Below are 13,290 nucleotides of genomic sequence, written 5' to 3'. Positions count from 1 at the left end.
TTTTATACAGGGCTCTCATAAATGCCTAATAGTTTACTCAAGTTTTTAATACGGTGGAATAGCCTTCTTATGAGAGGTGTCACTTTTTACAGAAAAGGTGCTAATACATATGGATGCAAAGAGATTTTCTTGGAATCATTCAGTGTGGCTATCGTTTAATCCAGGGTTAAAATGAGTGTTTGTGTGATCCATAATGCCCAGCTTAGCCAGTGACCCACATGCTATTGGTGAGGCAGATCTGTAGTGTTTTCAACCCCTAAAGCCTTTTCTGTAAGTTATTTTATCTTACTCCTACTTTAGATGGGATTTACTCTGTTTTCAATAGTAGGATAAACTTAGTCATGGAAAAATGACTATCACTCAATTTAGTTTACCTGACTGTGAAAGACTGTAGGTCATAATTGTTATGAAGACAGACCCCTATAGATGATACCTAAAGCCTCCAAATATATCCCAATATAATCCTTAAGACAGGTAACTCCCAGACTTAAAATAAAAACACACGCAGTATGGCTTATCAAAATAAGCTGTGTTTTTGTCATTGTGAATCCCAGATTATGGAACTCTTTGGATATCATCTGTTTGGAAAGCAATTACTTAAATGTAATCAATGTTTTAAAACTATGAATCAGGGAGTCTGCCTTGAGAAAAGAATGCAGTGGACTGATAGTCTGATGAGTTTTACTCTTCCATTGATGATACTATGTGCGCGGCTCTGTCTGTGTGTGTGTGTGCGGCTCTGTCTGTGTGTGTGTGTGTGTGTGCGGCTCTGTCTGTGTGTGTGTGTGCGGCTCTGTCTGTGTGTGTGTGTGTGTGGCTCTGTCTGTGTGTGTGTGTGCGTGGCTCTGTCTGTGTGTGTGTGTGTGCGTGGCTCTGTGTGTGTGTGTGAGTGGCTCAGTCTGTGTGTGTGTGCATGGCTCTGTATGTGTGGCTCTTTGTGTGGGTGCAAATGCAATAGGTCTCGCATTTGCGAGCGATTAAGCTATTGGCATTGTAAATGACTGCCATTTATTTATATATTTTAAAAACAAAAACATAAATAAAAAAATGTCATGAGCAATGCCAATAGCTCTAACTTTAACAATGCCGAGACCATTGCATTGTAAATGCTTGTTTGCCTTGTGTTTAGCTGGTTTTCGACTTAGGCTGGGGCCCTGATTAGCAGGGAACCAGGCCAACTATCTGCTCTCTCTTTAAAATGGATTCCATGTACCCTAGGTGCATAACTAAATTGGCTTGGGTCACCTTATCAGCCCCTGTACAGTGCACTATAGGTGCCCAGGGCATAGGTGCATCCAAGGCCTACCAGGGGCTGCAGCATATCTTTTGCCACCCCTGGCTGGCTATCCAAACGGACACAACTGGCTGATCACTCAGCTGGGGCAAGGTTGTTTAATCACCCCTTGCTTAGATATAGTATACCTATATCTAAACCTATGTCTGGACACATATATATACCTATAAGTCACTCCTATGGCAGGCCTTAACAATCCTGGAGGCAGAGTGCTTGGTTCTATGTGAGATGGTGCTCTAGCATGAGCTGAGCCTGTCTGCAGCTGTCGGGACCAATTCCCTAAGCTGTTCCGGGATAGTGCCATATCAAATACTCTTAAAGTGCATTATAATCCTCTCGGTTACTTGCTAACTTTGGTTTGGCATTATCAAAACATGTCGTGTAAGGTGTCATACGCTTTGGAATACTACCCCCTCGCCAGTCCTGGTGACGGGGGTAGCATTCCACCCTTCAAGAGGGAGAAGACATGTTACTTTGCTTAAACGCGGTTAAATCTAACCAAAGCCCCAGCATCACAAAATGGACGCTGCTGCCACAGACACGAGTCTGACCTCCTACTGCTGAAAGGGAAAGGGGTGTAACCACCCCCTTCCTGGGTTCCACCCATAGTAGGGACCTAGCAGGTAATCCAGCCCACTAGATTGGTATAAGAATGGGAGCTGTGCCAACGCACATCAGATTATCCTGACTGAAACTTGTGAAACGAAACTCTGGACCCTTCGACATCCCACTCGACGTGGAAGACTGAAGAATCTCCCTTGTGGTCAAGGAGTGACCACCCTGTGCAAACAGGCACCATCCAGAGCCTCACCGTTTGCTTTTTTGCAGTTCCTGCCGGAACTTGAGCGACAGAGTTCGACAAGACCCAGCGTTCCTGCCTTCCAACCTCCCGATCCACAGTCCCAGCAAGTCTGAGACCCGTGGAGGCGACCTGAAGCGTGGGGCCGGCCATCTTGGAAAAACTACAAAGTGCTGATCGTGCAGCTCCCGAGGCTCCCTCTACGCTGTGCATTGGGGTTTGAGAAGCCCCAGCCCCGAGCAGCTTTTGCACCAAAGCTCACCCCTCCACACTCACCGAGTGCTACGTGGGGCCCTTCTGCATATTTCTGCTCGACGCGTTGGTCCGGTCGCTTGCCCGTTGGCTAGTGGCCCCAGTACCGACGAACCTTTGAATTTGCTCTGCCAGTCCGGTTGCTCTGGACTGGCTCTCGCTCCCCTGAAAAGGAGCTTCCGCTCTGACCTTCCTGGTCCGAGTAAGAAGCGATCTTCGAATCCTGCGTGGGTTGCGCTTGCCAAGGTTTGTTTGCTCCAATCCAGAAGCCGACACCGCCGACAGCGAGAGCCTTCGTGGGACAGCTCGTGATCCACTCCTGGACATCCTTGGTGCCCCAGAGTCCACGTGGCAGCGGAGACCAGCTTCACGACAACCACCTGATTGCGCCCGACATTGCCTGGTTCCTTCCTGGTTCCACCCTGGTCACTGCTGAGTGACCCAGACTCTGTCCCCTCTGCTTTCAGGTTCTCTACATCTTCGATCCTCCCTTGGATCGCACCGGACACTTCTCTTCTGGCCGCCTGCAGCATCTTCAGCTCCAGGCTCCGTAAATCTACTCGACGAAAGCCGACACGACTTTGCACCTGTGCACCCGCTTCCTGTGGGTGAGGTAACTCTTGAACGCCGGTGCTCCTGTAGTGGTATACACCTCTAGTGTCCAAGTCTAAAGTTTGGTATTTCTAGTCCAGTCGGAAGACTCCTAAAACTGTAACTCAATAACTTTTACGCACCATTGACTTTCCATTGGTGCATGTGTGTGCTTTCAGCGCTGCACCCGATTCCCGCAAGCTTTTCCTGACTTAAGCATTGCTAGTCCCGATTAGTCCCAGCGATTCCCCAGGCCCTAGGCCTGACCACTGTTCGATTAGTGATACTTATACCACTTATTTAGTATATGGTTTGAGTGGCCCCTGGCCTCATCCAAATTGTGCAAATTTCATATGTTTTACTGTGCTTTTGTTTAAACGCTTGTGCTTCTATACTCATAAAGAGTCTAGAGGATTATTCTGAGAATAAATACATATATTTTTATAATCTATAACTTGTGTGGTGTCCTTTCATTTGATATTACAGGATTGTGATTGGTAAAACAGCTGGCTTCACATGCCCTCTTAGGTTTAGCCTGAAGGCTGCTTAGTCCATGCTACCTCTAGGATAGCTTGTCTGTAAGGTTGACTTACAACCACCACCATAAGGGATTGTTTGGACTGATTACAAGGTGCCCCCAGAATTGGAGACATCATATATCAGGCCAACTTCTCACATATAGTAATTGGTTTATCATGGTAATGGCTGGATCAGATGTCTATAATATGGACCCATCATACACATGCCTTCTGTACCCCCCTAACTTGGCATTTGCAGACACTCCGTGACACAGTGTCTCTCTTTCCCACTGTCCCCTAAAGGTTTGTGCTCAATACTATTCTGACAGAGTAAGGAAGCCATCGACAAGCTGCCTCTTGTTTCCACAGGGCTAGGAGTTTTGGTAACTGGAAGTTTGATGGATGGTGCTGGACAGGTTGCTGATTCTTAAGCTTGGCCCATTTTGTTGGCCCAGTTAAGTTGCTTATCTGGAAGAATTTTTCTAAGTCAGTCCGTGGACCCATGATCAACTTTAAACCATGCTGTCTTGTACCCCATGTCTCCTGGTCAAAGTGGCAGTGGCTAACTGCAGAAGCCAGGTGCTTACATTGAAACCACCCTTTGTGTGAGTGGACAGTGACTTAGAATAATCTTGACTTAGACCTTATCACAGAAGTCGTGGCAGTGGAAGAACTTGGCTAAACAGACCATAAGCACCCAATGTATCCAGCATCACACTCCATTATAGATGCACATCAACGTAGCAAAAGAACCACCCTTCCCTTGCTTGTACAAGTAATTTTAAAACTGTGAACTGACTTCAGGCCTTTGGCCTATTGGTTTTTCATTTCCAGTTACTTGTTCCTTTTTAGAAAGTGTGAAGGGCAGTTTTGTTTTGATGGTGGAAAAACATGCTCTTTTCTTGATTAATGTTTTAACTTTGCAAAATTTCTTTTGGTATTTCCAAAAAATGCACATTATTCATGTATTGTGCTTGATGCCCTTACTTATTGAAGATGATCTATATGGACATGGGTAATCCACTAGTTCTAAGTGGACCTTCTGTACACTTAAATGTAAGAAACAAGTGATTCCTCCCTGAATTAAGTAATAATTTTTTCTTCTAAAGGGAATGAATCTCTGAGCTGAAAAGTCAGTATTTTTCTGATAGACATCAATACACCAGCAATTAAGGGACATTATACTTTATATTTCCACTGCACCCACATTGCCAACAGTAGGGAAAAGGTGCAAGAACAGCCCATTGTAGTGATAGTGTTAACACACATAGGATAGTGTAGAGAGAACAATTCAGTATATAGACTATTTTGGCCTTTAATACATTAGTCAGTATAAGTGGCAAAGTTCACTTTAGGCTAGGGATTTTAGCCAGTATTGAATATAAATTCATCATATAAATAAAACCACTTCTAGACCCGTTTACGGTTCGACCCATTTACAAGACAGCCAGAAAAAAAATAATGGAATGAGTGGGGGGTAGCAATGAAATAATGGTAAGTTGTCTCAAACAAAAACAGTCACTTCCATTTATAAGGCTTATAGAAAGCCCATTTGTTAGTAGTCCTGCAGAAAAATAGTAAATAAGTGGTATTAGACATAAATGTAATAATATCTTGCAAAAAAGATATATCACAAAAAGATAATTATTTAAGGTTACCAAAGAACAATACACTTTCAAAAAGCAAGCAGTGTATTACTGATTAAGCCTCCAATTTCCTTGGCATTACATTTGTGGGCTGAAGAAAGATTGGGCTGCGAATTTACGAACAGATGAACTGGAAAACAGTTGGAAAATAACAGCAGCTATACATGCTCATCTTTTGTGTAAGTGATTACAAAAATTGACTTGGGAGTTGTGAAAAACTTAAATCTTACAAAAAGCATTCTGTGGAACTCGAGCTCCAGAGCGCAATCAAAGTCAATGCCTGGATAATCATGCTTGTTCTCGAGTGTGAGTGTAGCTGCGGCCGTCATCGTTAGCTTGCGAGATCAGAATGAATTTAGGCATGCCGGTAGAAGCAGCAACTATGTCCGGAACATTGGAAACAAAACTAAAGTCTTTTGTTGTATAAAAGTTGTTTTGAAAGGGCCAATCCTACATTAAAACATTTTTTTAAATACTTTTGTTTAAGGAAAAGGCCAATTAAAATTTTGGTACACAGCTTGAAGTAGTGGCCACAATGTGGGCTAAAATATTAATACTTCTGTAAATAATAGATATGTCCCTGCCCATCCTCCCAATTTGTTTTTAAATATAATAATGGGTGTAGTTAAACATTGATGTGCGTTTTGGAAAAATATGTGAAAGAAGAAGCCATTTTCCCATGAATAAAGAGAAGAAAGACAACACAGGACATTCTTAAGGAATCAAAAGGCGAGGCCAGGAAAATATATTGTATGCAATCTGTCCCAAGGGGGTGGGGGTATCCGGGTTTTCGGCTACTGGATTCGGACTTACTGGAGGTTTAGGGGTAAAGACAAAACACTGGCGCTTTGAGTAAGGGTTTGAGTGAAGGTTTTATTGGAATATAAGTCTTTTTTAGTAAGGGTGCTGCTCGGTCCTTAGAATGAGCTGCGAGATCCAAGGGAAAAGTAACTTGCTCCAGCTTGGCTACTCTTCCAGTGTTGAGGGCGGCTACCGATGTAATCCGGGTGGGGAACGTCTCTCAGCTCGGGTCTCCTCCGCTCCGGTACCGGAAAGAAAGGAAAATCGGGTCAGGTAACTGGTTGGACCACGTTACACACGTTAGGGCCGGGAGTGAGGGAAACCAGTGATGGTGCGGTGGATTCTATACAATCCGTGAGGTAGTCGTGCACGTGAGGGGATGGAACGGGAAAGCTTTACAAAGGGGCTTTACAAAGTTACACACCGGGCTGATTCCTCCGCCCCACCCAACCCGCCACACGGCCCGTACCTCTTGAAGCCACGCTCCTCCCGTGGGAACGTGGCGGGGCGAAGCGTGGAAACGTTGGCCTCCTGGCGTCCCGGTCTCTTCCTCCTCTGTCTCGTTCTGATACCGCCGTTCTCCATCTCCGACTCCAGCTCCCTCCAGGGAAACGCCGTCCGTCGCGTCTTTCCTGCTTCCTCCTTTTGACGTTCCGACGCTGATGAGGGGCGGGCCTCTTCCTCTTGGTCCGGGGATTTAAAGGGGCCGTGCGCGTTGATATCGTCCGGCCAGCTCGACTCCGGTTCTTCGTTCCAAGGGCAGTCTGGTAGCTGTTGGGAAAAGGGGCAAGGTGAGAGGGGGGTGGCGGACCACCAGTCCGTTGGGGTAGTTGTGTCCTGTCCGCACACCCTGTCATATACCCCCCCCCCCCCCCCCCCCCCCTGGCTTCTCCCGTTCGGGGAGAGGAAACACGCGGGAAAGGAAGTCCGCATTACCAATATCTTTCCCTTTCCAATGGTGCACTGAAAAGGAGTAGGGCTGTAAAGACAGAAACCACCGTAACACTCGGGGGTTATGGCTGCTGTTCTGGTGTATCCACTTCAGGGCGGCATGGTCCGTATGAAGGATGAATGGTTTACCCTCCAGGTAGTACCTCAATTTCTCTATCCCCCATTTTTTGGCCAGCGCCTCTCTCTCAATGTTGGAATATCTACACTCCCTGGGAAAGAGCTTTCTGCTCACATACAATACTGGGTGTTCAACCCCTTCCTCGTCGACCTGGGACAGTACTGCACCTATCCCCACATTGGAGGCGTCTGTGGCTAACACAAAGGGTTTGGTATAGTCGGGTGACACCAGGACTGGGGCTGTGGTCATCGTATTTTTCAAGAGCTGAAAGGCACTCAGGGAGTCTTGGGAGGAGTGAGAATATTCACGTGGCTTTGTGTCCTTTTTGAGAAGGTTAGTTAAGGGTGCAGCCACCTCGGCAAAGCATGGTATAAACCGGCGGTAGTACCCTACCAGACCTAGGAAGGCCCGTAGATCTCTTTTGTTAGCGGGAAGGGGAACTTTAGCTATCGCTCGTATTTTTTTGCTTTGAGAAGCTATGGTGCCCTCCCCCAGTACGTATCCCAGGTAGTTCACACTGTGAAATGCTGCTCTGGACTTTTTGGCGTTGATGCGTAGTCCCGCCCTTTGTAGTGCGGTGAGGATGACTTGCAGATGTTCATCCCAGTCATGGCTATAAATGACGATATCATCCAGGTATGCTGAGCTGAACAAGACGAGACGTAGGGTTGTAACACCTGGTTAATGAGGCATTGAAAGTCGCCGGGGCCCCATGGAGTCCAAAGGGGAGGACAGTGAACTCATAGGATCCGTCGTCCATCACGAAGGCGGTTTTCTTCCTGTCCTACTCACGAAGAGGGACCTGCCAATACCCCTTCGCGAGGTCGATGTTGGTGATATATCTGGCGTCGCCTATTTTCTCTATCAATTCATCCACACGAGGGATAGGGTAGGTATCAAAGTGTGACACCGCGTTTCAAGGCCCTGAAGTCCATACAGAAGCGTTTGGAGCAGTCTTGTTTGGGTATCATCACGATTGGGGACGACCAGTGGCTCTGGGAGGGTCGGATTACCCCCAACTGAAGCATGTCTTGAACTTCCCTTCTCACTGCTTCTCTTCGGGCTGCTGGTATCCTGTAGGGTCGTTGTTTTACCACTTTCCCCGGAAGGGTTTCGATGCGGTGTTCGACTAGGCTAGTCCTCCCTGGTATGTCCGAGAATACGTCGGAGAAGGGCTCCAGGACGTGTGCCAACTCTGTCTTCTCCTGGGATGTCAACCCCTGGTTGACTACCAGCTGATCCAATGTTGAGGTGCTGGGAGATGTTGACTGGGTGGCAAAATGACCCGCCCGTGGTAAGGGCCCCAACCACTCTTTCAACATATTAATATGGTACGTTGTGTTTTCGTGGATGACAGGCGTAATCTGTAGGTGGTCTGACCGATGGCATCAATAACCTGGAACGGGCCTTGCCACTCATTCTTGGTTTTGTTGCTTATGGATGGTAGCAACACCAGAGCCCACTTCCCGATGCCGATTCTTCTCAGCCTCTTTCCTTTATCATACGTCTTTTTATACCTCTCTTGTTGTTGTTCCAGGGTGGAGTATGCTAGTTCTCGTAGCTTTCCCAGTTTGGTTCTCAGCTGAGTGGTATATTCCAGCATGCTCTTCTGTTCTTGGGGTTCTTCGTTTTCCCACATGTCCCTCGTCATCTCTAGGAGGGACCGGGGCAGTCTTCCGTATAATAACTCGAAGGACGAACATCCCAGGCTACTCTGCTTCTGGGCCCTTATGACATACAGGGCGATAGGCAGAAGTCGGTCCCAGGTGGGCCCTTCAGTGGTCAACATCTTTTTTAGGGATGCCTTGAGAGTCTGGTTGTACCTTTCAACAAGGCCATCTGTTTGGGGGTGGTACACCGAGGTCTTCAGATGCTTGATGGCTAGAGAGGTACATACTTCTTTCATCAGCTTGGATGTGAAGGGGGTCCCCTGATCTGTAAGCACCTCTTTGGGAAACCCCACGCGGGAGAACAGTTCCACAAACTTCTCGGCGATTGCAGAGGTTGTGGTGGTCCGTAAAGGAAAAGCCTCCACAAACTGGGTCGCATAGTCGACGATCACGAGGGCGTACAGACGTCCTCGGCCCGTCTTCGGTAGGGGTCCTATTATATCCATGCCGACCCGTTCGAACGGGACTCCTATGATGGGCATCTTTTGTAGGGGCGCAGCACTGTGTCGATGGGTGTTTCTTCTTTGGCATACCTCGCATTTGGCACAGAAGTCCTGTACGTCTCGATATATTCCAGGCCAGAAAAAATGCCTAATAATACTTTCAGTGGTTTTTTCTTTGCCTGCATGGCCTGCCGTCAAATGGGCGTGAGCAAAGAAGAGTACTTGTTCCCGGAAGGAGCGGGGCACCAACAATTGTAGTTCTCCATCTTGTCTGGCCTGGCGGTATTGCAATTCGTTCTTAACCAGGAACCGGGGGGACGTCTGGGGGTTGATCCCGTCTGAGGCGTGGGCGTTTTCCCAGGCATGGAATAGGGTCCGATCCTCTCCCTGAGCAAGGCGAGATCTCCTATCAATGACCCAGGGTTCGGGGGACAGGTATGTGGGTAGGGCCCCTCTCTGTACAGGTCTGGACAGGGTCTCCCTAAAGAGGGAAAGGAATTCTGGGTTGTCTGTCTCTAGGATCATATCCTCTGGCAGGGAGTCCACCACCCCTACCCGGACCATACAGGGTTCTCGATCTGGTAGGGCTATGGTAATGGAGGCCACAGGGTAGGGCTTCACATCCCCGTGTACGCAACGGATATATACGGGATTCTGAGGGTTCATATGTTCGGGATTGACAAAGCGCGTCTGGATCACAGACTGTCTGCATCCAGAATCCAACAAGGCCCTTACCCTAAAACCATTCATCCTCATACTCACATAGAACGTGCTGCCCATTTCCGCAGAGTACATCACCGTTTTCGGGAGATACCCGACCTCCATAGGCTCCTCTTGTGTTTTTTTTCTGGAGCACATTCTCGCTATGTGCCCCCATTCCCCTCACTCGAAGCACTGAGGTCCTCTGGTCATGGGGGACATCATTCCTGTAGGTCGAAGTAGTCTGGGAACCTTATTTCCTGCTTTTGGTCTCTTGTCTACTTTCGGGGGAGGTATGGTTTTGAGGGCCTTTTCATGTTCCCAAGGGCTAGTCTTGGGCTGAGCCCGAGCATAGTGAGATGCCATTTCTATGGCTTGTTCAACCGTAAGCCCAGCGTGTTGACGCAGGCAGCGTTGGGTGGCATATGGCAGTGCTTCCATGAATTGCTCTAAGTACACTTTATTCAGTATCTCCTCCTTGCTACAGAGATCTGGTCGTAGCCACTTATCTGCGGCCATCCGTAGTCTGAAGAATAGAGTCTTCGGGTTCTCCCCTTGAACCCCTTTTTCCTTTCGAAAGCGAACGCGGTAGGCCTCTTGGTCGAGACCAAGATGGTCTAGGATGACCCCCTTAATGGTCGCATAGGTTGTGGTCCCTAGAGGGTTAGCGGCCTGATAGGCGGATTGGGCTTCTCCTGTGAGGAGCGGAGTCAGAGAGAACGGCCACTTCTCTTCGGGCCAGCCCATAGCACGGGCGGCCCTTTCAAAGTTTAGGAGGAAGGCGTCCGGGTCCTCACCATGCACATATTTTTGTAGGGCAACACTGGTGGGATGGGGGCTATGCAGACGCACTTCTCCGGGGATGACCTGGGTGGGAGGCGGCACATTCCTAAGGCTCTCCACTTGGGCCGTGATGGTAGTGGTAAACAGTTCTCTGTCTGCCTGTGCGAAGGTTAGTTGGCTTTCTACGGCCCATTCCAATTTTTCTTGGCCTTTGATTATGTGCTCGGTCAGGGCCTCCATCTTTTTGTGGCAGACCGATGGTGGAGGGGATCCCACTTCTGACACCAGTTGTCCCAAGGGGGTCGGGGTACCCGGGTTTTCGGCTACTGGATTCGGACTTACTGGAGGTTTAGGAGTAAAGAGAAACACTGGTACTTTGAGTTAGGGTTTGAGTGAAGGTTTTATTGGAATATAAGTCTTTTTTTAGTAAGGGTGCTGCTCCGTCCTTAGAATGAGCTGCGAGGTCCAAGGGAGAAGTAACTTGCTCCAGCTTGGCTACTCTTCCAGTGTTGAGGGCGGCTACCGATGTAATCCGGATGGGGAACGTCTCTCAGCTCGGGTCTCCTCCGCTCCGGTACCGGAAAGAAAGGAAAATCGGGTCAGGTAACTGGTTGGACCACGTTACACTCGTTAGGGCCGGGAGTGAAGGAAACCAGTGATGGTGCGGTGGATTCTATACAATCCGTGAGGTAGGCGTGCACGTGAGGGGAAGGAACGGGAAAGCTTTACAAAGGGGCTTTACAAAGTTACACATCCCACCCAACCCGCCACACGGCCCCGTACCTCTTGAAGCCACGCTCCTCCCGTGGGAACGTGGCGGAGCGAAGGGTGGAAATTTGGCCTCCTGGCGTCCCAGTCCCGGTCTCTTTCTCCTCTGTCTCGTTCTGATACCGCCGTTCTCCGTCTCCGACTCCAGCTAAACGCCGTCCGTCGCGTCTTTCCTGCTTCCTCCTTTTGACGTTCCGACGCTGACGAGGGGCGGGGCCTTTTCCTCTTGGTCCGGGGAATTAAAGGGGCCGTGCGCGTTGATATCGTCCGGCAAGCTCGACTCCGGTTCTTCGTTCCAAGGGCAGTCTGGTAGCTGTTGGGAAAAGGGACAAGGTGAGAGGGGGGTGGCGGACCACCAGTCCGTTGAGGTAGTTGTGTCCTGTCCGCACACCCTGTCACACAATCTTAGCAACACTTCCTAGTAAATATTGCTGCATAGGCAACCCTACAAACACACATGTAGGTACAGAAAAATGCACACTATATATGCAGGTAAAAATGTACACCCAGACAGACTGGGTTTACAATATAAAACACAAGCAATACTCATGTGCATTCTGGCAGAGGTCTTCCATGCAAAACACATCCAAATGCAACTGCTCCTTCTCTAGTCTAGGCCCAAGAATATGGACACGCTGCCTCCTGAAACCAGAACAAACCCCTTGACTATTTCCTTCAGAAAAGAAGTAAAAAGGCTTCTGTTGAATAGATTCTTTCAATAGTAACCCTGAAGTCACTTAGCCTGACCACTTCCCTCTCGACTTCTCTCGATCTTGAATCTACCCGGCCGAATGTTAAAATGTATCTGCATTGCTGCTTTCTTATTCTTTTTGATTGCTATTTGTACAGTGCTCTGATACCCTGGCGAGTCATGCTTTATAAAACTTCAAATAAATGAATAAAAAAATTCTGGGCAGCTGTCCTGGTGACAATTTAAGAAGCATGTTAACAGCAGCATCAGGTGGCAACTCCCTACCCAAATCCAACCTAGGAGACAGTGGGACACTGCAGCATTACTCTCACCATAAAGCTGCAGACATATACATTTTATTTGTGTCGCACTTCATATATGGGGCGAAGTGGAGACCTATATGTAGGTCCAATGACTGCAGGAGAAAGGGGATAGGAGCCTGATTTGTGGAGGAATTGAGAGAGAGAAACCAGAGATAATGTATTTGTGTGTGCCTATATTGTCAAAAAGCTTGAATACTGTGTACAAATTATTATAATTTTTTAAAAACAGAAGATATTGATATTAATATATTACTTGTATATAAAAGGAAGTCTCAAAAACTGCCCATATGTGAGGTTATCACTCCATGTGAGCATGGTAGCCCCCGGTACGGTAACGGAGTACTTAACTGTAGATTTTCTGGTAAAGACCGGTAATAAGATTACCTCTGTAAAAATATCTTAGTTGCACTGATGGATGGACGTGAAAAAAAAGCTTCAGATCATAAAGACATGTAGGTAATGAATCTGTCCGCACATGCTCTTCATAAACGAGTTGAGCTTAGAATAGATAAATTGACTCTCAAAATAATTCACAAGTAGAACTGCGAAGTTTAGAGCAAAAGGTGCTCCCATTGAAGTAATTTTGGTTTCGAGATGGAATTATACATGACTTGCCACTTAAATGAGTCCTAAGAACATCAGTGGGTACTGATTGCAGTCGAGGTCTAGAGTCAAGACAATTCTTAGTCATGTAAAGTTTCCCTCTTGGCAATGTTAGTATATAGTTGTTCAATTTCAAGTTTTATGAGAAATGTTCACTTTCCCTATAATGTGATATAGTAACTGAGAAAAAGTCTTTGCGGAACAAGTCTGTATATTTGCAGAGTGGTTCGAAGACTGATCCATATCCAGACACATTCTACCTACCAATGTTTATGTGTCACTTGGGAATAATGTAAGAATGTTGTACATACTAATGAATTATTCAAAGAAATTATAATTG

The 13,290-nt window shown here is 47.3% G+C and overlaps 1 protein-coding gene and 1 pseudogene across 2 annotated transcripts in view; one reads left to right on the top strand and one right to left on the bottom strand.

Moving 5' to 3' along the window:
* The window catches only part of NSD3 (nuclear receptor binding SET domain protein 3), a 1,769,888-nt gene that overhangs the window by 29,231 nt on the left and 1,727,367 nt on the right, over positions 1-13,290 (top strand). The window lies entirely within an intron of this gene.
* LOC147683151 (uncharacterized) lies at positions 9,110-10,529 on the bottom strand (annotated as a pseudogene).

The sequence above is a fragment of the Lissotriton vulgaris genome, chromosome 11 (genome assembly GCF_964263255.1).
Source record: "Lissotriton vulgaris chromosome 11, aLisVul1.2, whole genome shotgun sequence".
NCBI lineage: Eukaryota > Metazoa > Chordata > Amphibia > Caudata > Salamandridae > Lissotriton > Lissotriton vulgaris.
Note: the sequence above shows the minus strand (reverse complement) of the source record. Positions and strands in the feature narration are given on the sequence as shown.